Source organism: Protopterus annectens, chromosome 3.part1 (assembly GCF_019279795.1).
Source record: "Protopterus annectens isolate FY-2018-M chromosome 3.part1, PAN1.0, whole genome shotgun sequence".
NCBI classification, from domain to species: Eukaryota; Metazoa; Chordata; order Ceratodontiformes; family Protopteridae; genus Protopterus; species Protopterus annectens.
In genome coordinates, this window is record NC_056732.1 from 1,299,525,984 (window position 1) to 1,299,552,991 (window position 27,008).

At 47.0% G+C, this 27,008-nt stretch overlaps 1 protein-coding gene across 7 annotated transcripts in view; it reads right to left on the minus strand.

The window, feature by feature from the left end:
- Positions 1 to 27,008, minus strand: part of CIBAR1 (CBY1 interacting BAR domain containing 1) — a 1,541,282-nt gene that overhangs the window by 346,437 nt on the left and 1,167,837 nt on the right. The gene's annotated exons all lie outside the window — the stretch shown is intronic.

Consider the following 27,008-nt stretch of genomic DNA (forward strand, 5'->3'; position numbering starts at 1 on the left):
AACTGTAGCGGCTGCCACTCCTTCATGAAAAATTGTTGTAAGGAAGGATAAAATGGATTCTAAAGGATCTGTATATGGATCTAAGCCCTGATTTGTAGCCCAAAGGGAAAACCTTTTCCATTTGTTAGAATATAGTTTCTGAGTGGAAGGTTTAAGGGATGAAATTAGGATGTGTTTGACCGCTGGGGATAAGGGAATGCACCTGGCTATATGTGGAATTGCAGCAGCCATGCTGTCAATCTGAGGGCGTGGATGGAGGGGTGGAACTGTCCCAACTCATGAATCAGGAGACCTGGAGATGGGTCCAGAATCCATGGTTCCTCCAAAAGGTAGGTCCAAAGGAAAGGAAACCAAACTGGTCAAGGCCAGTACGGAGCAATGAGGATCAAGGAACTCCTCAACCGTCTTGCTTTCTGTATTACTTTGGGTATGAGTGGAAAGGGAGGAAAGGCATAGAGAAGTCCCGGGGGCCAATCGTGAACTAGAGCATCCCTGGATGGGGAATGAGGGCAAAGTAGCTGCTGCATTTGATGATCAGGTGAGTGGCAAACAGATCGCAGCAAGGCTGGCCTCATTTGTGAAAAATCTCTTTTGCAGCCATTGGATTCAGGGACCACTCGTGAGGCATCAGAATTGCTCGGTTGAGTTTGTCCGCTATTACGTTGGATTTCCCCGGGATATGCATTGATATCAGGAAGCGTTGATTATCCACCGCCCATTTCCAAACTCTTAAGGCCTCTCTGCAAAGAGGGTAAGTCTTGGTTCCCCCTTGTTTGTTTATATACCACCCAACAGACATATTGTCTGACTGAATTGCAATTGTTCCAGTGGGAAGGGAGCTGTGAAGTGCTTGCAACTCATATAGCACCACTGTCATCTCCAGAATATTGATGTGCAAGTGGTTCTCATGGTTTTGCCAAGTACCTTGGACTGTCTTTCCCAGATAATACCCCCACACCCTATCTGGGAAGCGTCCGTGGTCAAAACTGCTTTCTCTTGGGGAGGAAAGTACAGTTTTGTACCTACCATAAATGTAGATGTTCGAGTGCTAATACAGCTGCAGTCCTCATAGATGGGGTCTCCTGCCATCAGGCAGGTCCTCGGTCGGCCGAATTCCAAAGTCTAGGTCCGGCGTCGGTTGTCGGCGCTTCTTCCTTGATGTCAGTGCGACAGGGGTATAAAGGAACCAGCCAACGCCATTTTCTTCAGTTTTTCTTGCCCCAGATGTCAGGTGCCCCCAGAAGGAAGGCAATACATAAAATTAGGTAATAATGCAATGCAATATAATCAAAAAACAGTAGTTGCAAGCAAATACACCATAAAAGAATACCCCTAGAGGGGAAGGAGGGAGGGAAACCTGGACTGCAGCTGTATTAGCACTCGAACATCTACATTTATGGTAGGTACAAAACTGTACTATGTTCATCGTGCATACAGCTGCAGTCCTCACAGATGGGTAGAATCCCAAAGCTAAGAAAGGGGTGGTAGGCACTAGGTGTAACTAGGAGGAGCCAAAATGCCCTGCAAGACTGCAGTGGCAAAGCCTGCTCTAGATTTGGAGTATAATGGTAAGTTGTAGTGCTTGGAGAAGGTATGCACAGAACTCCAAGTGGCTGCTTTCAAAATATCCTTGGTAGGAACTCCTCTGAGGAAGGCGGTAGAGGTGGTTGTGGCCCTGGTGGAATTAGTTCTAATGCCTGTAGGTACAGTTTTGCCATGAAAGGAATAGCAAAAGCGTATGCAGTGGGCTATCCATTTTGAAATTGTCTGTTTGGAAATTGGCTTTCCTTGAGCTCCTACTGCATAGGCCACAAAGAGCTGTTCTGATTTTCTGAAAGGCTTTGTTCTGTCCAAATAATAACGCAGTTGTCTGTGGATGTCCAAGGAATGTAGTAATCTCTCCCCTTTGTTTTGAGGATTAGGATAAAAAGTAGGGAAGTGTATGGCCTGATTTAAAGCTACCCTGGATACCACTTTAGGCATAAAGGACGGGTTGGTTCGTAAGGAAACTCTGTCCTGGTGGAAGATGATAAAAGGCTGGACAGAATGAGAGCCTATAATTCTGAAACTCTACGAGCTGAGGTGATAGCCAGAAGGAAAGCTGTTGTCCAGGACAAATATTGCAAATATGATGAAGCAGCTGGCTCAAAAGGAGGCAGGGTCAGTTTTTCCAGAATGAAATTAAGATCCCAAGCAGGTATTGGTTGTTTCCTTGGAGGTCTTAAATTCTTAGCCCCTCTGAGGAACTGTCTTAAGAGAGGGTGAGAGAATAAAGGTGGATCAGTGTTGTATTCTGCAGAAATGGCTGAGGCATGGATTTTGATGAAGGAGAAAGAAAGTCCACTGCTTAGCAGTTCAGTCAAATATTGTAGTATTTGTGATAAATTCAGTTTTCCAGGGTCCTGGCCCTTTTTCTCATTCCAGGTACAAAAACGTTTCCATTTTGCGGAGTAAGCTTTTCTAGTTGATGGCCTTCTGGCCTCCAAAATGACATCCTGCACCTCCTTGGAGAGTAGGGCCTGCTGTGATGCTAAGGAATCTTCCATGCGGCTAGATTGAGTGTTTTTAGTTGACTGTGAAGAGTTTTGAAGCTGTGTTGAGTCAGAAGAAGAGGCATTAGAGGCAGGGTCCATGGTGGGGAATGCGTCAGGCTCCTCATGAGTGGGTACCAGTGTTGTCTTGGCCAGTCCGGAGCAATGAGGATCATCTTTGGTCTGTCTGCTCTGGTCTTCAATAGCACTTTGGGCAGCAGAGGAAGAGGTGGGAAGGCATAAACTGTCATTGATGCCCAGCTGAAAGAGAGAGCGTCCACTCTCCAGGCCTTTGGATGGAAGATCCTTGAGCAGAATTTTGTCAATTGATGATTTTTGTGGGAGGCAAATAGATCTATGTCTGGCCTTCCCCATTCTTGGATTACTTCTGTAAAAACTTTTGGATGCAACTTCCATTCGTGTGGATCTGTCATATTCCTGCTTAGGTTGTCTGCCAACATGTTTTCCTTGCCTGGCAAGTACTGTGCTTGTAGTTCCATTTGTAAATCCATGGCCATGTTCCAAAGTGACATGGCCAGTCTGCATAGGGGGTAAGAATGTGTTCCTCCCTGCTTGTTTATGTACCACATAAATAGAAGTTATGTTCTTACCATAACGTTCCATGTTAGTTGTCTTCTTCTCGCCTTCTTCTTGCTGGATGGGTTCGGAGCCGACCTCGGCTCCGACTCGGCCACTGTAAAAGCTCGAGAGTTGGTTCCACCGGCTCGAGGCTCCCCTTATATCCCACAATGCTAGGCGAGAGTTACCTCAGATCTCGTTTGTAAGCTAACCCCAGCTTATAATAGTAACAGAATAACTCTAAACAGAGTCCACCTCTAACAACAGGAAGAAAGAAGGGAGACCTACATCCTGCACCAGGAAATATGCATAACAGCATATGCCTAAGAAAGAGGTGGTAGAAAGAGAGGTCACAATCACAACTCCTCTAGGTCTGTCCAGGCCAGGGGGAAGGAGGGTGGGACGCAAGAAGAAGGCGAGAAGAAGACAACTAACATGGAACGTTATGGTAAGAACATAACTTCTATATGTTAAGTTGTCTATCTCGCCTTCATTCTTGCTGGATGGGACCGCGTCCCTAGCACCTTGTCCCGGGTGGCCTAACGGAACAGACTCCTGAGAACAGTGGAACCAAAGTTAGCTCTATGCCTAGAAGCTAAGTCCAACTTATAATGAGAAATGAAAGTGTGAGGAGTAGCCCAAGTAGCCGCTGCACAAATGGTGTCAATAGGCAGTCTGTCTTGGAAGGCTAAAGAAGTAGCCAAAGCTCTGGTGGAATGGGCCTTAGGTTTATTAGGCAGTTTTTGGTGTCTAATTTCATATACAAGGGAAATCCAAGATGTTAGCCATCTGGATAATGATACCTTTGAAACTGAAAGTCCCTTTCTGCTTTCCGCATAGGAGACAAACAGCTGATCAGATTTTCTGAATTGTTTCGTTCTATCCAAGTAGTACCTCAGTTGACGATGAACATCCAGGCAGTGTAATTTTTGTTCAGACCTATTGGAATATTCTGGAAAAAAGACAGGGAGGTCAATGCTTTGATTTAGATTTGATGTCGAGACCACCTTAGGCAAAAAGGACGGGTTAGTTCGCAAGGATACTCTGTCCTTATGAAACAATAGATAAGGAGGTCGACAGCTGAGTGCTTGAAGCTCTGAAACTCTTCTAGCTGAAGTAATAGCTACCAGAAAAAGAGTCTTCCATGATAGCAATTTTAAAGAACAGGAGACTGCAGGTTCGAAAGGGGGAAGAATCAAAGAAGCAAGAACTAAATTTAGGTCCAAGGAGAAGGAGGATTTCTTATAGGAGGTCTGAGAAGAAAAACTCCTTTCAAAAAGGCTTTGCAAAGCTTGTGGGACATTAAGGCAGATTCAGAAATACCCACATGAAAGTTAGAAATAGCTGCCAATTGAACTTTAAGAGTAGAGGGAGATGAACCTGCATGGAAGAGTTCAGCTAGAAAATCAAGGACTAATTGGATGGAAGCAGTGAAAGGATCTATGTCCTTTTCTTGAGCCCAATATGTGAAGCGTTTCCACTTACTCAAATAAATCTTCCGAGTGGAAGATTTATGGGAAGCTATCAAAATATCTCGAACAGAGTGAGATAATTGAGGAAGCCTGGCTAAGGTCGGAACTGGAGGAACCAAGCAGTGAGGTTCAGAGAGGGGAGGGAGCGATGAAACTGACCCGACTGATGGATCAAAAGATCTGGAACTAGGTCCAGATTCCACGGTCGCTCCAAAAGAAATTGATGTAGAAAGGGGAACCACACCTGTCAAGGCCAGTAAGGAGCAATGAAGATCAATGAGGCCTTCTGAGCGATAGCTTTCTGTATCACTTGAGAGATTAGTGGGAAAGGAGGAAATGCATACAGAAGTCCCCGGGGCCAAACTTGGACTAGAGCGTCTCTGCTGGGTTGGCCTGGTAAAGGGAATAGAGTGAAATATTCTCTGCACTTGCTGTTTTGGGGAGTAGCAAAAAGATCGCAGCAAGGCTGACCCCACTTGAGGAAAATTTCTCTCACAACAGAGTCTTTCAGAGACCACTCGTGAGGCATGAGGATAGCTCTGCTCAACTTGTCCGCAATTTGATTGGACTTCCCGGGGATGTGCGTTGCTATCAGAAACCGCTGAGAAGAAATCGCCCATTGCCACAGTCTGAGTGCTTCTCGACACAGGGGGTATGACCTGGTTCCGCCTTGTTTGTTGATGTACCACACTACAGACATATTGTCTGTCTGGATTGCAATCGTTCCCAAGGGAAGAGAGTCTTGAAGGGCTTGCAATGCTAAAAGCACTGCTCTCATCTCCAGAACATTTATGTGCAAGTGGCATTCGTTTGGTTGCCATGTGCCCTGGACCGTCCTGCCCTGATAATGCCCCCCCCACCCGATCAGGGAGGCATCCGTTGTCAGAGTAGCAACCGGAGGGGGTGGAACAAATGGTCTTCCCAACAAGAGCTGAGGGGAAGACATCCACCACATGAGATGATTTTTGCACGCTTGCGTGATCATAATGGTGTGGGACATTGGAAGTTCCTGGTATGACCATTGAGTAAAGAGCATCCATTGAAGGATCCGCATGTGGAATCTGGCTAATGGAAGCAGAGGTATGGCCGCCATAATTCCCAACACTTTCAGAACTAACCTGGCTTTGATTCTGTTGTTGTTGAAAAGGAGTGAGACCAGTTTGTGAATGTCTGTTATTCTCTGATGTGTTAGTCTCGCAGACATGTCTACTGTGTCTAGATTTGCGCCTATGAAAGTAATAGCACGACAAGGCGACAAAACAGACTTTTCGCAATTTATTGAAATGCCTAGCTTTTGACAAATGCGAAAAGTATAATCCCTGGCCATCAGAAGAAGATGCTTGGTGGGAGCTGTGAGGAGCCAGTCGTCCAAATATGGAAACACCTGGAATCCTTGTCGTCTCAGGTGAGAAGCTACCACTGCCATGCATTTGGTAAACACCCGGGGGGCAGTGGTGAGACCAAAGGGCAGGGCCCTGAACTGAAAATGACTGGTTCCCAGCCTGAAGCGGAGGAATCTTCTGGAGCGTCTGTTCATTTTTATGTGATAGTACGCATCCTGAAGGTCTATAGAGCACATCCAGTTTCCTTTGCCCTAGAGGGGAAGAATGGATTGCAGCATGACCATCCGAAATCTTGTTTTCTTGACTGATCTGTTCAAGATACTGAGATCCAAAATTGGTCTCCAGTCCCTGTTTTCTTTGGAACTAAAAGAACCTTGAGTAGACGGATCCTTGCTGGTCTGCTGGAACTGGCTGAATTGCTCTTTTTGCAAGCAGTTTTGAAATTTCCAAAACCGCTAGATCCCTTTGAGCGGGTGGAACATCTGGAAGGGATTTTTTTGATTGGTTTGGAATGCGAAGAAAGGGGATAGAATAGCCTTCGGAAATGACGGACTGTACCCATTTGTCTTGAGTCAGGGATAGCCAGGCTTCTGGGTACAGTGACAATCTTCCCCCGACTGCCTCCGAAGGTGGGCAGTCGGGCAACACCTCAGGGATGCTGAAAGGGCTTGTCAGAGAAGGCTTCCTGATTGCCCTGGTTCTGCGGACCCCCCCTGCCCCTAGGGCGACTTCTACCATTGTTATTCCCGCCTCTGCCTCTGGCGGGGAAACGACTCTGTGCGTCAGGCGAAGTCCCTTGAGATTGTTTCCGGAACCACATCTTTCCACCCTTCTGGCCTTTGGGGTAAGGCCTAGAAGGAGTAGAAAAATGGACTCCGACGGCAGAAAGGGCCTTGCCATCAGTTTCGCACCTAGTCAAGGTTTCTTTCACTTGAGGACCAAAGAGAGATGATCCATCAAACGGGGAGTTAGTGAAAGACGTCTTGAAGGGTCCATAAATTGCATAGCCGCATCCAGGCATGCCTACGTAAGGCCACACCTGTCCCTGCGGCTCTACTCGCTCCATCAGCCGCGTAAGAAAGGCGCATGGAGGAGTTGGTTATGGAGTTAAGGGTAGCCAGCTGCGTGTTCATCTTATCTTGAAAACCCGCAGCTGTAGGGTCCTTTAACATTTCACTCGCTTCCTTGATCAAGTCCCTTTGAAGACAGTAAAGTGGCACAGGTAGTTCAGCGACGCATGGTAAATGTCGCTGACGAACATCCGCTTCCTACCTGTCCATGGACCTAGATTCCTTGTTAGGTGGATGGACAGGTACTGAAGGATCAGCTAGCTCCTTCTTAGTGGCAGCAGCTACCACCATAGCATCCACAGAAACTCCTTTTGTTAAGAACTGTTTGTCTGCTGGTGCCGTTATGAACTTGGAGGGTCTCCTGGGAGTGGGGTCCACTGAATCAGGAGCCGTCCATGCCTTCTTAGCAACCACCTGCATGAGGGGGTCAAAGGGGGGGGACACCCAGGAGGTGGAAGGGCGAGAGCCAACGCCTCAAGATACACAGATTCATCCTCCGAAGGGTTGAGGGCTGGCCAATTTCCCCTCTGCTTCAGGATCTCTAGAATGACTGCAAATGAGACATCTTCAGAAGGGGAACGGGGGGAACCCTCAGAATCATCTAAATCTGTGTCCGACGTGATGGACTCAGGTGAGTCAATGTGTTTCCTCTTACACTTCCTCTTCTGAGGGGGCTCTTCTGCCAAATCAGGAGAGGCCTCGGAAGAGGATGAAATCCCCACATGGGGTTCCTGAGGAGCTGGCTCTCTGCGGTCCGGGATGAGGGAGTGAGTCGACTTGACCTGAGGCACCGTAGAGGGAGGGGCGGACGGAGCCGACTGTGGAGTAGAGCCAGGCTCTAACACACTCTGCATGACCTCGAATGCACCCCTGCAAAGCCAGAGGTCCCCGCTCCGAGAAGCTAAGAACCCCCCTCGGCACCGACAGTGATGGCTCCAAGGCCGATGTCGGAGCCGAATTCACCAGCGCCGAAGCTCCGAGAGGAAGAGCGGGGTCGGACAAGGGTCCGATGCCACTCACCCCCTCGGAGCCGACGAGGGAAGTCCGGCGCCGAGATTCTTCCAAGGAAGAAATCGGAGCCGACGGAGCCGAAGACAATTGTATCGGCTCCGACGCTACCACAGTCTCGGTTCCGACGCGACCCGGCTCCGAGCTCAAGAGAGTCGAAGGAGGAATATAATGATGGACCGGGGCAGGCATCGACTGATGAGTCGAGCTCCGAAGCATCTGGGCCAGTGCCTCGGACTTAAGAAGTCGACTCACTACCCTCTGAAGGTCATGATCCGACAGCCTCGATGACCTAGAGGAGTGAGATCTTTGGCTCCGTTCAGACAGCAGGGGAGATCCTGGAGCCGAATGAACGGAGCCAAGGGATGGTGACCTGGACCTCTTCCTAGTTGTCGGCTCCGAAGGTCTGGTCGGAGCCAACACGGGAATTTCTAATACCTCGGCTCCAGCCGGCGAGGAACCACAGAAACTGTGGACTGAGACTCATCGGCTCCAGCCGGAGCCGATGTAGACATAGGTTTAGAAACCTTAGGTCTCGGCTCAGTTGTCGGAGCCGAAGACCTAGATGCCTTAGAGGGCTTCCCTGTAGATACAGAAAGGGAATCCTCTGGCTTGAGTAAGCCTCTTAAAATTAACTTATTTTTCTTTCCTGCAGGACCCTGGGGCTGAAGCCATGGCACACAGCACAGGAGTCCTGCAGGTGCAAAGGTCCCAGACAGTAGACACAAGAAGTGTGAGCGTCTGTCAGAGACATTTTCTGACAGCACGCATCACACTTCTTGAATCCGGAGACCTTTGCTTCTTTAGACATGTCTAAAGGTGTAATCACACACACACAAAAAACACACTAATTACACCCTGTCAAGTTTAAATTAAAATAAAACACTAACTAGGTTTTTAAAATAACACACACACTCCACTAGGGAAGAAAAAAAAGGCCTGTAGGCCCAAGGGAAGAACTTAAAGTTCTTGAGGGAAAAAACGGAATTTTTAGAAGGGGATAAAAATTTCTCTAAACTAAGGGAAATAAGTAAAAATATTAAAATTAAAGGGGTTTTAATAGACTAACTTACACAAGAAAAGTCACTTACCAAGAACCGGTAGAAAACCAACACCTCGATAGCTGTAGCGGCAAACGAGATCTGAGGTAACTCTCGCCTAGCATTGTGGGATATAAGGGGAGCCTCGAGCCGGTGGAACCAACTCTCGAGCTTTTACAGTGGCCGAGTCGGAGCCGAGGTCGGCTCCGAACCCATCCAGCAAGAATGAAGGCGAGATAGACAACTTAACATCTGTGGTGTTGTCCGTTCTTATCAAAAGTTGACCTGGTTGTAGAAAGTTCTTGAAAGCTATAATAGCATTTATTACTGCTAGCATTTCTTTTTGATTGATGTGAAGGTGCTTTTCTTTTGGGACCATTTGCCCTGAATGCACCGATCTGTCATGTCGCCCCAGGCGTAGTCCGAGGCGTCTGTTGTGATGACTTGATTTGCTTGAGGCTTGCTGAAAGGAAGACCTGTGTTTGTTTGGCATGCTTGAGCCCACCACAGAAATTCCTTTTGCAGACATGGAATTAGTGGTATTACTGTTTCCAAACTGTGGCTGTGTTGAGACCATATGTTTTTCAGGTACCATTGTAGTTTCCTCAAATGCAGCTTTGCACATGGCATTAGTAAGATGCAAGATGCCATGAATCCCAGAGCCTGCAGGATTTTCCTTGCAGTAAGCCTGGTGCAATTTGCTAGTGTTCTGAAGTATTGGATTAGTTGCCCCTGCTTCTCTGGCGTGAGGTAGGCCATCTGGGTGTTTGTGTCCAAGTTGGCACCCAGGAAAATTATCTTCCGAGAGGGTATTAGTCTTGATTTCTTTTTGTTGACTGTGTATCCCAGAGAGTTCAATAACATTATTACATAAGCCAGATGTTTCAGAAGGATGTGTTTGCTGTCCGCTTGGATCAGGCAGTCGTCCAAATAGGGATATATTTGTATCCCTTGAAGTCTGCAGTAGGCAATTACTGATGCCAGGCATTTCGTGAATACTCTGGGCGCAGTAGATAAGCCAAATGAGTTGAACCTGCAAGAAATCTGAGGTATCTTCTGCAATTTTGTCTGATTGGGACATACAGGTATGCCTCCTTGAGGTCCAACGTTACCAGCCAAGACTCCTTGCCCAGCATGGGAAGAAGCTGCTGTAGAGTGAGCATCTTGAATTTTTGTACGAGTAGAAATGTGTTTAGGATGGATAGATCCAGAATAGGTCTCCAATCTTTTCCCTTCCTTGGCACCAGAAATAGCCGGTAGAGGCCACGGACCTCGCGTGTCGGTCCTTGTCTTTTCATTTTTTAGACAAAACCGGAGTCGGAGTATCCGACGACATAGTATAGTTAAATGCTTTTCCAAAATAATGCTGGGCGAACTCCGCCCGATGCTTAATAGTGCGTTTGCTGAATGTAGCACAAAAGCGGCCCGGCCGAGTCCTCGTGGTCTGGGCCTAAACAAGGTATACAGAGGGAATGGAAATCCTTATGCGGTATTTGCTTCCCACAAGAAATACAATTATTAACTTTGTCTGACATCGGTCTGAGGCAAGAAAAGGTCCCCCAACGGGGTACTTGGCTTTTAAGAAGACTTCGGTTTCCAAATTTTCGTAATCTCAGGAGCTGGCCAACCGGCACTTGCGAACTGCTTCTGCTTCGGGCACCATGCAGCAAGAAAGACTGAAGAAAATGGCGTTGGCTGGTTCCTTTATACCCCTGTCGCACTGACATCAGGGAAGAAGCGACGACAACCGACGCCGGACCTAGACTTTGGAATTCGGCTGACTGAGGACCCGCCTGACGGCAGGAGAACCCATCTGTGAGGACTGCAGCTGTATGCACGATGAACATCAAGTGGACGACCTATGACAAGTTGTTTCATGTGTAACCACCATGTCAGATCCCTTTTGCATGCATTTGTTATTAATATCTAGTGAGACAATGGAAGGTCTTGCATCGACCACTGTGCAAACAGCATCCATTGGAGAATCCACATATGTAGGAAAGCAAGAGGAACTAATAAGATGGTGGAAGCCATAGTCCCTAGGACTTGGACTACTCTGGCCTGGACTCTGTTTGTTTAATAAGGATCTGATCTAACTGTGTAGAGATTCCACTCTTTCCTGTGTTAGCTTTACTGGCATAGTGGTTGTGTCTATTTCTGAGCCTAGATATACAATATGCTGCGAGGGAGATAAGGCCGACTTTTGCAAGTTGACAGTGATGCATAGGCTGGTGCACAAGGATAGAGTCTTGTCCCTGGTCCTTATGAGTTGATGCTTGGTGGTAGCAGTGAGGAGCCAGTCGTCTAGGAACGGAAACACCTGGAATCCGTGATGTCTCAGGTGAGCCGTTACCACTGCCATGCATTTGGTAAACACTCTGGGGGCTGTAGTGAGGCCAAAGGGCAGTGTTCTGAACTGAAAATGGCTGGCTCCTAGCCAGAAGCGTAAGTGTCTCCTGGAGCGCCTGTCCATTTTGATGTGGTGGTACGCATCCTGGAGATCGATTGAGCACATCCAGTTGTCTTTCCTGATAAAGGGAAATATCGACTGCAGAGTGACCATTCGGAACTTTGATTTTCTTACATGCTTGTTGAGCATGCTGAGATCTAGAATTGATCTCCAGTCCCCTGTCTTTTTTGGAACTAAAAAGAATTGAGAGTAAGTTCCGGATCCTACTTGCTCTGTGGGGACTTCTTGGATGACTCTTTTTTTGCAACAACAAGATGACCTCTGATGTTGCACGGTCTAGTTGGATGGGTGGTACGTCTGGAAGAGACCGGTTTGTTGGGGGTTCGGAAATAAAGGGAATCAGATAACCTCTGGATATTACTGTGTGTACCCAACGATCTTGAGTGATAGTTAGCCAAGCGTTTGGGTACAGCGATATACGACCCCCGACTGCCTCCAGAGACGGACAGTCGGGCAACCCTTCAGGGTCGATGGGAGGGATGATCAGAGAAAGCTTCTCTGTCTCCCTGATGTTGTGGACCTCCTCTGCCACAAGGATGGCATCTTCCATTATATCCTCCCCCTCTGCCCCTGGGGGAGGGTTGACCTTGTGCCTGAGGAAAACCTTTTTGGGATTTGCTGAACCACATTTTTCATCCTGTATTACCCTTGGGATAGGGTCTGGACAGGAGAGAGAGAAACGGACTCCAATGGCAGATAAGGTTTTTCCTTCCTGCTCGCACCTAGTCAAAGTCTCTTTTACTTGGGGTTCAAAAAGAGATGAACCTTCAAAGGGAACGTTAGTGAAGGAAGACTTGAAGGATTCTGTAAAATTACAAAGATGCATCCACGAATGCCTCCTGAGGGAGATTCCTGCTGCGGCTGCCCTGCTCACTCCATCTGCCGCACATGAGATCAGCCTCGTGGAGGAGTTAACTATGGAAGTAAAGGTGGAGAGCTGTACGGAAACCTTGTCCATGGAATCTGGAGCTAGTGGACCCTGGAGGGCATCTCCTAACTCTTTCAGGAGATCCCTCTGAAGATGAGTGAAATGAGTCAGGTAATTTAGCAATCATAGTGTAAATGCCGCTGAAGAAAATGTATGCTTCCCGTACCTATCCATCATCCTGGACTCCTAGTTAGGAGGATGGATATTAGAAGACGCCTCAGATAATTCCTTCTTGGTGGCTGCTGCTACCACCATAGCATCAACTGGAACTCCCTTGCTAAGAAAAGACTTGTCCTCAGGTGCTGTCATAAATTTGTTTGGCCTCCTCGGGATGGCTTCCACCGAATCTGGAGAGGTCCATGCTTTCTGTGAAATGACCCCCAAAAGTTGGTCATAAGGCGGTGTCACCCAAGAGGTGGAAGGTCGGGAGCCAAAGGCCTCAAGATATACTGATTCATCCTCAGTAGGGTTAGAAGTCTTCCAATCACCCCTCTGTCTAAGGATTTTTAGGATGTCCGAGAAGGAGACATCCTCAGAGGGAGATCTAGGGGACCCTCCCGATTCCTCTAAATCAGTGTCTGATGTGACAGACTCAGGGGAGTTGACATGTTTCCTCTTACATAACCTCTTCCGAGGGAGCTCTCCAGTGGGATAATCTGGGGAGGTCTCGGAAGAGGGGGCACCTCCAATGAGGGCTACTTGGACCTCTGGTTCCCTACGCTGTGGGGGTGACATGGGGGAAGAGGTTGCTACCTGTTGCTGGTGGGACACAGGTTCCAAAGGAATGGCTTTGGCAGAGGATAAAGCCTTCTCTATAGCTTCGAAAGCCTTTCCCCCCGCTCCGAAAAAGACCTCCGCTCTGAGGGGGCAGATGGTAGACTCCTAGCAAGAGGGAACGGCTCCGAAGCAGAAGTGGGAGCTGAGTCGAGCCGAGGCTCCGTGAGGGGGGGGGGTCAGTTCTGAAGAGAACCCAGGGTGACTGTCCCCCTCGGAGTCAATACGAGAGCATTGTCTCCTAGAACCCTCGGCTCCAGACTGAGCCATCGAGGACAGAGTAATTGGCTCCGAGGAAACAGGCTGAATCCCCGGAGCCAAAGGGTCACAGACAGAGGAACCTGACGTAATAGGTTCCGAGAGCGAAGCAGTTGGGAGAGGAACAGTGATTGGTACGGGGGAAGGCTCTGAGATCTTTGGGTCTGGAGGGGTCAATTTTCTCCAGAGCTGGATCTGAAAGCAACCTCTTCACCACCCTCTCAATGTCCTCATCAGATAGGGTCCTGGAGGACCTGGTAGAGACTGAAGGAGACCTCCTTCTCTCCAAAATAGGAGATCTCAAATTAGGGGATACAGTCTTGATGTCGGGCAAAATCTTCGGTACTGAAGACGGTCTCGGAACCGATGGAATGGACTGCACCAAAGATGAAGCAGAGTCAGAACAGGAACTCCTTGATTCCGACGCTTTAGATTTTTTGGTCGACTCCGAAGTCGGGGCCGATGATTTTCTCTTTGAAGATTTTGGAGCTGCCTGACCAGGTTTCAGCTGTTCCTGGAAGGAACTGGTCATGAGACCCCTCTCAATAAGTTTTCTCTTCCTTTCGTTCAACACTTTTGTACTAAAAGCGTGACAGAAGGTGCAGGGTTCCTGTAAATGGGCTTCGCCCAGACAATATACGCAACTGGTGTGGCTGTCTGTAAGAGATATTTTCTGCTTACACCTGTTGCATTTTCTGAAGCCTGAAGGGCGATGATCCTTGTCTTTATCTTTAGACATTGTTAAACGCTAAAATAAAACTATAAGGAAGAAGATAAGTTTTTTTTTGTTTTTTTTTTTATAACAGTCACACACACAGGGAGGAAAGGTCCTCTAACTTAAATGGGCACTACGCCCTCTAATTTAAACGGGCCGTACAGTCCTAACGGGAGAATAGGAGTTGAAAACTTTCAAAACAGTCAACAATACAGAAGAAACTATTAAGATATATAGAAGACAGAAAAAGGTGGTAGTAAAGGACTAAATAAGTAAAAAAAAATTGTTTTACTTAGCCAACGAGCCAGTAAGAAACAACTTTGAAGCTTTCCCAGCAAACGAGATCTGGGGAATTGCTGTGAGGCACCATGGGACAGGGACTAGCCTCGAGCCAGTAAAAGCTCTCAAGCATTGGCATCGGCCGAGTCAGAGCCGAATATCGGCTCCGAACCCATCCAGCAAGAATTACGGCGAGATAGAACTACATAACATCAAGATGCTCAGGGGTTGACATTGGATACTTAAGAAATGCATGCAGGAATAAATTGGTAGCTTTTGGGGGGGCTTACAATACCAAATTTAAAATTCAGACATTAAGTTATACAGCCCTGATTTTTTACTCAGACACAACATATATGAACTCCACATGTAGGTCCAATTATGAGATGCTATGATGGGTCATATCTCCCCAGCATACAGCAGTACATTTAGACACTGCTTCTCTTTGAAGAAAGACACAGGCTAACCAGGATTGAGATGATTTTGCATATCAGATTTTCTCTCCAAAAGAACACCAAGACTAACAACAAACAATACATAAGCATGGAATTGGATAAGGAAATGTGACAATTAAGATATACTGTGTTACAAATACCTTTCACAGTTGTGCTGTAATATTCTGTTATCACTTTCCTAACAGTATGTGGCTGCAACCATACAGAAGCTCTAGCAAGCATCCCTTAAACAGCTACTACTGCAAAAACACATCTGCTTTTGGAAAAGGCATCCAATTTTAATGCATTATAAAGATGTGGACTGGAGAATAGGTAAATTGCAGTAAAACCTGCCTCCACTACAGAAAATAAGATCTTAATGTATTCCTATAAATCACAGAAGCAATACTCTATGCAACCAGCAATTCACTTGTAAGAAGTCTGCTTAGACTTTGAGACCTCCAAACTGCTCACGACAATGGAAACAGTCCTGTTAAAGTGTATTCTAGCCACTGTCCTATGAAGAATCTTCTCCTATGTATCCTATGGATGAAGCTATAATGAAGGGAGCTGGAATATTTTGTAATTTCTCCAAATCTTTTGGGTTTCTAATACCATGATGGAAATGGACCCCATTCCTAAGTCAAAGTGCAATTAAAGTTCATGAAATTAGTATTGTTTCAGTCTTTGATGTTAGCCAGAAGTGCTCTTTGCAGCGCCTGCAATGTGCCCAATAATGCCTCCTCCTGCAATTCGTATAGAGTTACAAGTATTGGTAATACATCCAAATATGATTGTAGATTCTTTTTTATAAGACCCATTTCTCCTACTACTACTGGGACTGTCTTGGTATCTTTCTTCCACATTGCTCTAGTTTCTGCCTGCAAATCCTGATATTTTATGACTTTGTCTCTCTCTGTATGCAAGACACTGTAGTCACTGGGTGTGGTGATTTCAATGATCAATGCTACTTTTGTCTTCTTTTCATGGATCACTACATCCATTTTTCTAACATCTATCTTTTGAACTGTCGGTAATGGATGATCATGTGATGTAAACATAATTTTTTAAGATGCTTTGTGGCGCATGTTTCCAGTGTTTTTCAGCCACTTCAATACCATAATGTTTGCAAAATCCCCAATGCAACAATATTATGCCTTTCAGTATACAGTCCTTCTGCCATTAGTATGTCACAAACAGCAACGAGGTGCGCAACTCTTCCAATTCGGTTTTACAAAACCTACATTTGTCTGTTTCTCTCACATTTTCAATGGACTTTGTAAACCAATTTGTATGCAGCCCACTATCTTGGGCCACCGATTTTAACCTTTCATCTCTTAGTTTGAATTTGCCTCTCCTTAACCATACCTGCATTCGTTCCTTCGTTCCTGATCAACATGAGATTCTTCTGGATGTTTTCTATACTTGCAACTATATTTATGCATTTTCCGCCTTTTCATCTGGCCCTTCAATTTATATTCTTTCTTTTGTTTTTTGGCACATTCAGTTACTGTCTGATTTTTATCTACTTCTGGTTTGATTCCATTCCTACTTGACACCAATATGCTTCCGCTAGATTAAGCAGAAAAGTAATCTTAGATTTATTCTCCTCATGTTTCAAAACTTTCACTACAACTGGATCTTGTGAGGTCAGCAGATATGTGTGCAGTCCCACGACTGAAGATCTATACATGTAATTTAATTTCAAGGAGGGCCACCCTCCTTCGGAATAGGGAATATATAATCTTGGTATGCATTGATTTTATAAATCATTTGGTGAGCATGAATCATCCTTCCTGTTTTCCTATCTAATCTATCCAACACGTTTTGGGGCCAGTCAATCACTCCAAAACTGTAAGTTAGGATAGGAAGCAAAAACTGGTTTACAGACTGGATTTTGTTCCTAGATGTCAATGCTGTTTTCAGGATTAATTTAAGTCTTCTAATGTATTCCTTACTAAGTTTTATTTGCATTTGTTCATGTTTTACTGTTGATCCTTCATCAATTCCCAAATATTTATACACTCCCTCTTGCTCAAGTTCTTTTATATCACATTCTTGTCCCAAACAGATGTTTTCCTGGTGCTGTAGTTTTCCTGCTTTAAAGGTTGCCTTTACACATTTATCAAGACCAAATGACATTCTTAAATAATCTGAAAAAGTTTTGACAACTTGCAGTTGTGCTTTTAGTTCCTCATCTGATGAGCTATACATTTTGAAATCATTGACAAAGAGAAGATAAATCTTTACACTTTGTTGTTTTAAGAGGCAAACTACAGCCGTGGTCTAAGCTGTTAAGTAGACAACTTAATGGGTTATGGGCAAGGCAGAATAGGATTGGTGACAGAGCCACAATGGAATATCCCCCTTTGAATTTTTATCCCCGAGATATTAATTTGTCCTTTATCATGCCTTAATTGCAAAGCGGTCTGCCACTGTTTCATGGTCACTGTAATGTAGTCGATCAGTGTAGGGTGTATCTTATACATTTTTAAGCACTCTTATCCATGAATGTGGGATACTATCAAATGCTGTTTTGTAGTCAATCCATGCCATACTTACATTCTCCACTATAACTTTAACAAAAAAATGATCCTTTGTTCCTTATGACTTTCTTTTACTGCCCTTTTATTCTACTGCCATAATTGAGTTTTCTTCTAAATGACTATAAACTCTGTCGGCATCAATTCCCGTGTATAGTTTATATGTCGTCAGAGTGAAAGTTATTGGTCTATAATTTTTAGGGTAGCTTGCAGATTCACTCTTAAGTAGGAGCATAGTTTTTCCAGTTGTTAGCCAGGTTGGTGTCTGTTCAGGGTGAGCATATAAATAAGAAGTTATGTTCTTACCATAACGTTCCATGTGAATTGTTCATCTTGCCTTTGTTCTTACACACGGGTTCGGAGCCGATCCTCGGCTCCGAGTCGGCCGCATCACTAGCTCCGCATCTTCGAGAAAGCTCGAGGCACAGTAATATCCCATGATCCTCAGGTGCTAACCCTCAGATCTAGTTTGCTATACCAGAAGAATCCCTTTAGAACTGTGTCTAGAACACTTATAAACAGATACTACACAGTGTCTGGAACCCTACTCTCAAATAGAGGAGAAAAGATGCCATTACTAATGTACAATAATATGCTAACAATATCTAGAAAAGGCTGAAAAGGAATTCAGTTGAAACCGTTCTCCCAGACCGCAGGACGGGGGATGGAGGGGGAGAATGTAAGAACAAAGGCGAGATGAACAATTCACATGGAACGTTATGGTAAGAACATAACTTCTTAATGGGAAATTGTTCAATCTCGCCGTTTGTTCTTACACACGGGTAGCGTCCCTAGCTCCTTTTTCCTGGGTGGCTCAAGGGAGAACATTCCTGAGTACAGTGGAACCAAACGTCGCCCTGTCCCTGGAGCTTTTGTCTAGTTTATAGTGGGCGATAAAAGTATGTGGTTTTGCCCAAGTTGCCGCTGCACAAATGGTATCTAAAGGCAAACGAGCGGTATGGGCTGAAGAGGCAGCGACCCCCCTTTTAGAATGAGATCTGGGTTTGAAAGGGAGTTGCTGTTTCGATTCAGCATATACAAAATTTATGCAATCTGAGAGCCATTTGGATAAGGTAACTTTCGTTACTGCCTGTCCTTTCCTTTGGTCAGCATATGAGACAAATAGTTGGTCTGACTTTCTGTACTCTTTTGTCCTATGTAAGTAAAATCTCAGTTGCCTGTGAACATCCAATTTGTGCAATGTGTATTCTAACTTATTGGAATGGTTTTTAAAGAAGGTAGGTAGTTCGATAGACTAATTGATGTTTTGAATCGAACAAACCTTCGGAAGGAAGGACGGATTGGTGCGCAAGGTTACTCTATCTGGATGAAAAATCATGTACGGGGGTCGGATAGATAGAGCCTGCAACTATGAAACTCTCCTGGCGGAAGTGATGGCAACCAGAAAAAGTGTTTTCCACGAAAAAAATTTTAACGGAGTTGTGGCTGCTGGTTCAAATGGGGGCAACATGAGTTGTGACAGCATGAGATTAAGATTCCAAGGGGCTATTGGATTACGAAAGGGGGGACGGAGGTGAAAGGTACCTTTCATGAAGGCTTTACAAAGCCTGTGGGACATAAGAGAACCATCTTCACAGCCAATATGAAAATTAGATATAGCCGCCAGTTGAACCCGTATAGTGGATGTTGATGCTCCTTCTTGAAAAAGTGTGGTGAGAAAATCTAGTATCTTCTGTACTGGAGCCCCGAATGGATCTATACCTTGTTTGGAGGCCCAGTGCACAAAACGGTTCCATTTGCTGTTGTACAATTTCCTTGTAGATGGTTTGTGAGAAGATACAATAATTTGTTGTACTGCAGGGGATAGTAACTCTGACCTGGCTAAGATGGGAAGCGGAGCAGCCAAGCTGTCAGTTTGAGGGACTTGAGGAAGGTGTGAGGAACTCCCGACGAATGTGTCAACAGGTCTGGCTCCGGGTCCAGCATCCATGGTTCCTCCACTTGATGAGATTAAAGGAAGGGAAACCATATTTGTCAAGGCCAGAATGGGGCTATCAGTATTATGGTCCTTTCCAGACGTTTGGCTTTCTGCAAAAACCTGGGAATTAGTGGAACAGGAGGAAAAGTGTAAAGGAGACCCGGGGGCCAATCGTACACCAGTGCATCCCTGGGGACACCCCCTGGAGGGGGTAACAGGGCAAAGTAGCTTCTGCATTTGGCATTCAATGGGGATGCAAACAGGTCACAGCAAGGCTGGCCCCATCTGCGGAAGATCTCTTCCGCCACTTGAGGTTTGAGAGACCACTCGTGAGGGAACAGGATGGCTCTGCTCAACCTGTTCGCGATTACGTTGGAAGTCCCCGGGATGTGCGTTGCTATCAGAAAGCGTCCAGTGGACTTTGCCCATTGCCAAATTCTGAGGGCCTCTCTGCATAACGGGTAAGATCTGGTTCCCCCTTGCTTGTTTATGTACCAGACCACTGACATGTTGTCTGTCTGAACTGGCACTGTTCCCCGAGGTAAGGACTTGTGAAAGTGTTGCAACGCTAGAAACACTGCCCTCAGCTCTAGAACACTGATGTGCAGATTGTACTCCAAGTTGGACCATTGACCTTGGACTGTTTGTCCCTGAAAGAATCCCCCCCATCCTATCAGGGAAGCGTCCGTGGTTAGAGTTGCTACGGGACTGGGTAATACAAACGGTCGTCCTAGTGTTAGCTCTTGACTGTGTATCCACCACAAGAGATCCTTCTTGCAAAAATTTGTGATCAAGATTTCATGAGACAGTGGAAGTTGTCGATACGACCACTGGGCGAACAGCATCCATTGAAGAATCCTCATATGCATGCTGCCTAAAGGAACTACAATAAGGGAGGCTGCCATCAAGCCTAGTACTCTTAATATTTGTCGTGCAGGGACTCTCTTGCTGTGTAGAAGGACCGAAATTTGATGCCTGAGGTCTGATACTCTTGGTGGGGGGAGAGTAACTTGAGCCAGGGAGGTGTCTAGCTGTGCTCCTATAAATAAGATACGCTGTGACGGTGATAAGACAGATTTTCCAAAATTCACCGTTATGCCTAGCGAAGAGCAGAGACTGATGGTGTAATCCCTGGCTTGTAGAAGACGATACTCGGTGGTGGCAGATAGGAGCCAGTCGTCTAGATAAGGAAACACCCGGAATCCCCTTCGTCTCAAGTGAGACGCTACTACTGCCATGCATTTGAACACCCTGGGGGCTGAGGTGAGACCAAAGGGCAGAGCGCAAAACTGGAAATGACTGGCTCCCAGCCGGAAGCGCAGGTGATCTCTGGACGCCCTGGCCATCTTGATATGCTAGTACGCGTCTTTGAGATCTATAGAGCACATCCAGTCGCCCTTCTGCAGAAAGGGAAGGATTGACTGTAGCGTGACCATCTGGAACTTTTCCTTTTTCACAAAGGTATTTAATTTGCTGAGGTCTAAAATTGGCCTCCAGTCCCCTGTTTTCTTTGGAACTAAAAAGAACCTTGAGTAAGTTCCGGATCCTATTTAGTCCGCCGGGACTGGTTGGATGACTCTGTTTTCAAGCAACCTTCCTATCTCTACGGTTGCCTGGTCTCGCAGACTGGGTGGAACGTCTGGGAGCTTTTTGGAGTTGGGTGGCATTTTGATGAAGGGAATGTTGTAGCCTCTGGTAACTTTTAGTTATGTACTCACCATAACTTTAGATGTTTGGGATCCATCTCGCCTACATTTTGTACTGATGGGTTCGGAGCCGATCCCTCGGCTCCGACTCGGCACGCTTATGCTATAGAGCGAGGCCTCTTATTGGCTGAGCTATCTTTATCCCAGGATGCACCACCACTAATCCCCCAGATCTTGTTTGTCCGCATTCATGCACACATGCATAACTTGATTATATAACATTGTTAGATGTTTCAAGATGAAACAACAGGATTCGGACCTTCTGATATCCTCTGACCTCCAAGGAAGGGGGAAGGAGGGTGGGTTATTAGGAATGTAGGCGAGATGGATCCCAAACATCTAATGTTATGGTGAGTACATAACTAAAAGATGTTATGTGATCCTATCTCGCCTACATTCTGTACTGATGGGACAGCTTCCCTAGCACCTAAATCCCGGGTGGCTCATTGGAAAACACTCCTGAGCACTGTGGAACCAAATGAAGCTCGTCCTCTAGATGCCACATCTAATTTGTAGTGGGAAATAAAGGTGTGTGGGGAAGACCATGTAGCCGCAGCACAAATATCACTAATAGCAAGCTTAGAATGAAATGCTATCGAAGTAGCCATCGCCCTTGTAGAATGAGCTTTGACAGAGGTGGTAAGCTCTTTGTTAGAATAAAAATAAGCTTGAGTAATACAGTCCCTGATCCATTTGGCAATAGTGACCTTTGTGACAGCTTTGCCCAATTTATTGTCTGCAAAGGATACAAACAACTGATCTGTTTTCCTTGATTGTTTGGTCCTATCTAGATAAAAACGTAACTGTCTGTGGACATCTAGTGTGTGGAATATGAACTCCGCTTTGTTAGAGTATTTTGGGAAAAAAACTGGAAGCTCTAACGATTGCTGTAAGCAGAAACTAGAACAAACTTTAGGGACAAAGGAAGGATTTGGCCTGAGGGATACTCTGTCTTTGTGAAAAACCAAGTACGGGAGTTTTACTGACAAAGCCTGAAGCTCTGAAACTCTTCTGGCAGAAGTAATCGCCACCAGAAAGGCTGTCTTCCATGATAGAAACTTTAGATCACATGTAGCTGCCGGTTCAAAGGGAAAAGAAGTCAAGGCGCGTAACACTATATCGAGATCCCATGGAGGTGCAGGATGAGAAATCGGAGGTCTTAATAGAGCAGCACCTTTCAAGAAGGTCTTACACAATCTGTTGCTCATTAAAGGTGGGTCCATGGATTCGTGAAAATTAGAAATTGCTGCCAATTGTACCTTGATGGTAGAAACTGAAGAGCCTTGATTGAAAAGAGAAGTCAGAAATTTTAGTACTTCTGCCACGGGAATAGAAATGGGGTCCAGGCCCCGGAGTTGAGCCCAAATAGCAAATCTTTTCCATTTGCTAGAATACAGTTACTTTGTAGCAGACTTATGGGCCGAAGATAATATGTGTACAACATCTGGATCCAATGTATGACTCCTGACTATCGTCGGAAGTGGAGGAGCCAAGCCGTCAATTTTAAGGTGTGTAGGGACTGGTGGAATAGTCCCGACTGATGAACCAGTAGGTCTGGGATCTGATCCAGGAACCATGGACCTCCCAGGGCATGTTTCCGAAGATAGTGGAACCATACTTGACGAGGCCAGTAAGGAGCAATTAAGATCATTTTGCTCCCCAAGAGAGATGCCTTTTGAATCACTCTGGGAAGGAGAGGAACTGGCGGGAAGGCATAAAGCAAGCCGGTGGGCCAAGGGTGGACTAATGCGTCCATGGGGCTCTTCCCCGGAGCCGGGGTTAGGGAGAAGAATTCTTTGCACTTCGCATTCAGAGGAGTCGCGAAGAGGTCACAACACGGAACTCCCCATTCGCTGAAAATCTGACTTGCAACTGTCATATTCAGAGACCATTCGTGAGGAGAGAGGATGGTTCTGCTCAATCTGTCGGCTATCACATTGGACTTGCCCGGTATGTGAGAAGCCACTAGGAAACGTTTGGTCGAGACTGCCCATTCCCAAACTCTCATGGCTTCTCTGCAAAGAGGATAGGATCTGGTCCCTCCCTGTTTGTTCAAGTACCAAACAACTGACATGTTGTCTGAGTGAACAGCAATTACGCCCTGAGGGAGATAATCGTGAAGGGCTTGAAGGGACAGAAGTACTGCCCTAATTTCTAAGATGTTGATATGAAGCAAAGTCTCCTCCGGATGCCATTTGCCTTGGACTGATCTGCCCAGGGAATGCCCCCCCCCCCCCGTCTGGGAGGCGTCCGTGGTCAAAGTGGCCGCCGGAAGAGGTAGAACAAAGGGCCGTCCCTGATCCAAGTTGGAGGGCACTAGCCGCCAGCGAAGGTCCCGTCTGCAAGATTCCATGATCCATACAAGGTGACTGAGGGGGAGTTCCTGAAAGGACCACTGAGCTGAAAGAAGCCACTGGAGAATTCTCATGTGCAACCTTGTTGCCAAGGGGACTAGAAGAACCGTGGCGGACATGGATCTTAATAGCTGCAGGACCATTCTGGCTGGGGCTTTGGACCTGGGAAGTAAGGCTCAAACTTGAGTCTGTATGGTTTCTATTCTGTCTGTAGGCAGATAGACCCGCATTTGGTTTGAGTCTATCTCTACCCCTATGAATCTTATTCGTTGAGATGGCAGCAACACAGACTTTGGCCAACTGAAGGTGATTCCAAGGGAATTGCCCAGAGATATAGTGGCTTGTAGGCTCCGCAGAAGTAGATGCTTGGAGGTGGCAGTTAGGAGCCAGTCGTCTAGATACGGAAACACCTGGAATCCTAGACTTCTCAGGTGAGCAGTCACGACTGCCAAACACTTGGTGAACACCCTGGGGGCTGTGGTGAGACCAAAGGGCAGCGCACAGAACTGAAAATGACTGCCTCCTAGGCTGAAGCGCAGATGTCTCCTGGACGCTTGATGTACCATGATGTGATAATAAGCGTCCTTGAGATCTATGGAGCACATCCAAACACCTTTCTCCAGCAATGGGAGAATGGTTTGTAGGGTGACCATTCGGAACTTGGACTTTCTGACTGAACGGTTTAGGATGCTGAGGTCCAAAATGGGCCTCAAGTCCCCGGTCTTTTTTGGCACCAAAAAGAATCTTGAGTAAGTCCCTAATCCGATCTGGTCTGCTGGGACCGGTTGGATGACTCCTTTTTGCAGCAGCTTTGAAACTTCTGAGGCTGCGGTATCCCGTTGACTGGGTGGCGGGTCCGGGATTTTTTTGGACTGGGGGGGTGAGAGAATGGGATGGGGTAACCTCCGGCAATAATCCGAAGCACCCATCGGTCCTGGGTGATACTTTCCCAGGCCTTTAGGTGCTTCGAGAAATGACCCCCGACTGGCTCCGGAGCAGCACAGCCGGGCAATCCCTCAGGGACTATGAAAGGCTGAAGAGCCACGAAAGGACTCGCGGTCTCCAGTGTTGCGAGGGCCTCTGCCGCCTCTGGGACGGCGTCTTCCGGAAGAATTTCCCCCTCCTCTGCCTCTGGAAGGGGAATCCTCCTGCTGAGAGGGGTAAGGCTTCTGAGATCTACGGAACCACATTTTCCCTCCTCTTTTAGCCTTGGGATAAGGCCGAAGGGAGTGGAAAATCGTGCCCACGGCAGTCAGAGTCTTACCCTCCTGTTCACAGCGGGTTAGTGTGTCCTTTACCTTGGGTCCAAACAGGAGGACCCATCAAAGGCGTCGGCAAATGAAGACTTAAAGGCCTCCGCAAAATGACACAGGCGGAGCCAGGCTTGTCTCCGAGAGCAATGCCTGTACCGCCGCTCTACTCGCCTTCAGCTGCATAAGAAATGAGCCTCATGGACGAGTTGAAATGGGCGACATTGTAGCCAGCTGAGAGCCAACCGTCTGGGCCAGCTCCTCAGGCAGGTTACCCAAGAGGGTATCGGATAGCTCCTTAATCAGATCCCTCTGAAATCTGGTAAAGTGCGTAAGGTAGTTCAAGGACCTCAGTGTAAAGGCCGCTGAACTGAGGGTGTGCTTTCCGTACCGATCCATGCTCCTAGACTCCTTATTAGGAGGATGGACGGACGTTGAAGCCTCTGCTACATCTTGCTGGGTAGCAGATGCCACCACCAAAGCATCTACAGCCACACCTTTAGTTAGGAACTCTCTGTCAGGGGCGCCGAGAGAAATTTGTTGGACGAGCAGGCACGGTTCCACACAGTCTGGGTGTTCCCGCCGACAGATCAAATCCAAGAGCTCGTCAAGGCGGAGACACCCAGGAGGCGGAGGGCTGAGCCCGAAGGCCTTCAGGAACACCGACTCATCAGCAGGGGGAGGATTGGTCTGCCTGCCGCCTCGGTGTTTTAGGGCTTCCAGGATGTCTGCAAAGGAGACATCATCCGAGGATGACTTGGGGGACCCCTCTGCATCATCGAGATCAGTGTCGGATGTCAGAGACTCTTCAGGGGAGTCAACGTGCTTCCTCTTGCACGATCTCTTCCTGGGGGGTTCTTCCGAAGAGGCTTCAGAAGGACCTCCAGGAGGGGGAGAAACCCCAGCGGGGGTAACCTGAGGCCCTGGGGCTCCGCTGTCTAAGGACAGGGGGACTGCCAACGACCCAGTCTCCGTATGTAGGGAAGGAGCTGGGGAAACCGTGGAGGTAGCCAAGGAAGATTTGGCTAAAGCACTCCTCATAGCCCTGAAGGTGGGACCACCAGAATCCTGGGAGGGTCCCACCTCCGTGGCCACGACAGTGGACGGCACTCCCACTGCCGACGCACCAAGAGGGAGACTTGGGACCGAAAGCATCAATCCCGAAGCCTCCCCCCAAGGGCCGAAGGAAGAAGTCCGTGTACTGAATTCCGACCCAAGAGCCGGAGTTGGAGCAAGGGTCGGGCCCGACCCTAACACCTCCACAGGTTCCACCAGCACCGGCTCCAACGGTGCCGAAGCTGTTGGAGGAGGAACCACATTAGGGGAGTGGACCATCGGCTCCGAAGCCAAATGGGCTGGAGCCGAAACTAGCTTTTGGAACACCGGAGACTGGAAGAGTCGAAGGAGCACCCTGTCGATGTCCAAATCAGACATCTTGGATGATCTAGAGGATACCGATCGGGCCCGAACCGATTTCTCCATCGGCTCCGAAGGGCTCGGGGACCGGCTCCGAATGGACTCAACAACTATCGGCTCCGAGGAAGGTTTCAAGGAAATTTCCCTCGGTGCCGATAAGGACTTCGGCTCCGAGGGGGAAGAGTCTGAGCCGGTAATCCTTATCGGCTCCAATATCAGTGGAGCCGATGAGGGTGACCCACCTCTCGATACCCCAGACCTCGGCTCCGAAACCAGAGGGGTCGAGGCTGGAGGCATCGAGGCAGACCGTTCCGACCTCGGCTCCGAAGTCCGTGGAGCCGATGGAGAAGTCTGCTTAGCTTTTTTAGCGGTCGGTTCCGACTGACTGGTCGGAGCCGACGCTTTCTTCTTTTTAGAAGGAGACGGAGAGGAAGATAAAGCCTCCTCGAAAGAAGGCTTGATTAATCCCTTGAGGATTAATTTGTTTTTCCTCTCCTGGATGACTCTAGAAGAGAACGCGTGGCACACACTACACGACTCTTGTAGGTGTTTTGCACCTAAGCAATAGACGCACGAGGAGTGGTCGTCCGTTATGGACATTTTAAAACCACACCTCGTGCATTTCTTAAACCCGGAGGGTTTGTGTTCTTTAGACATAACTGGTATGCCACAGAACCTATCTAGAGAAAAAAACACTAAACTTTAGTTAAATTCAACAACTTTAACAAAATATAACAACAATATATATATATATATTTTTTTTTAACACTAAACAGTTATAGACAAAAACGAGAGAAAGAGAGTCAAAACCCTCTAACTTAAACGGGTACTTGACCCAAGAAAGATACACAAGCAGCAAAGAAACAGGGGAAGGCCCCTCTAACTAAAACGGGAAACCT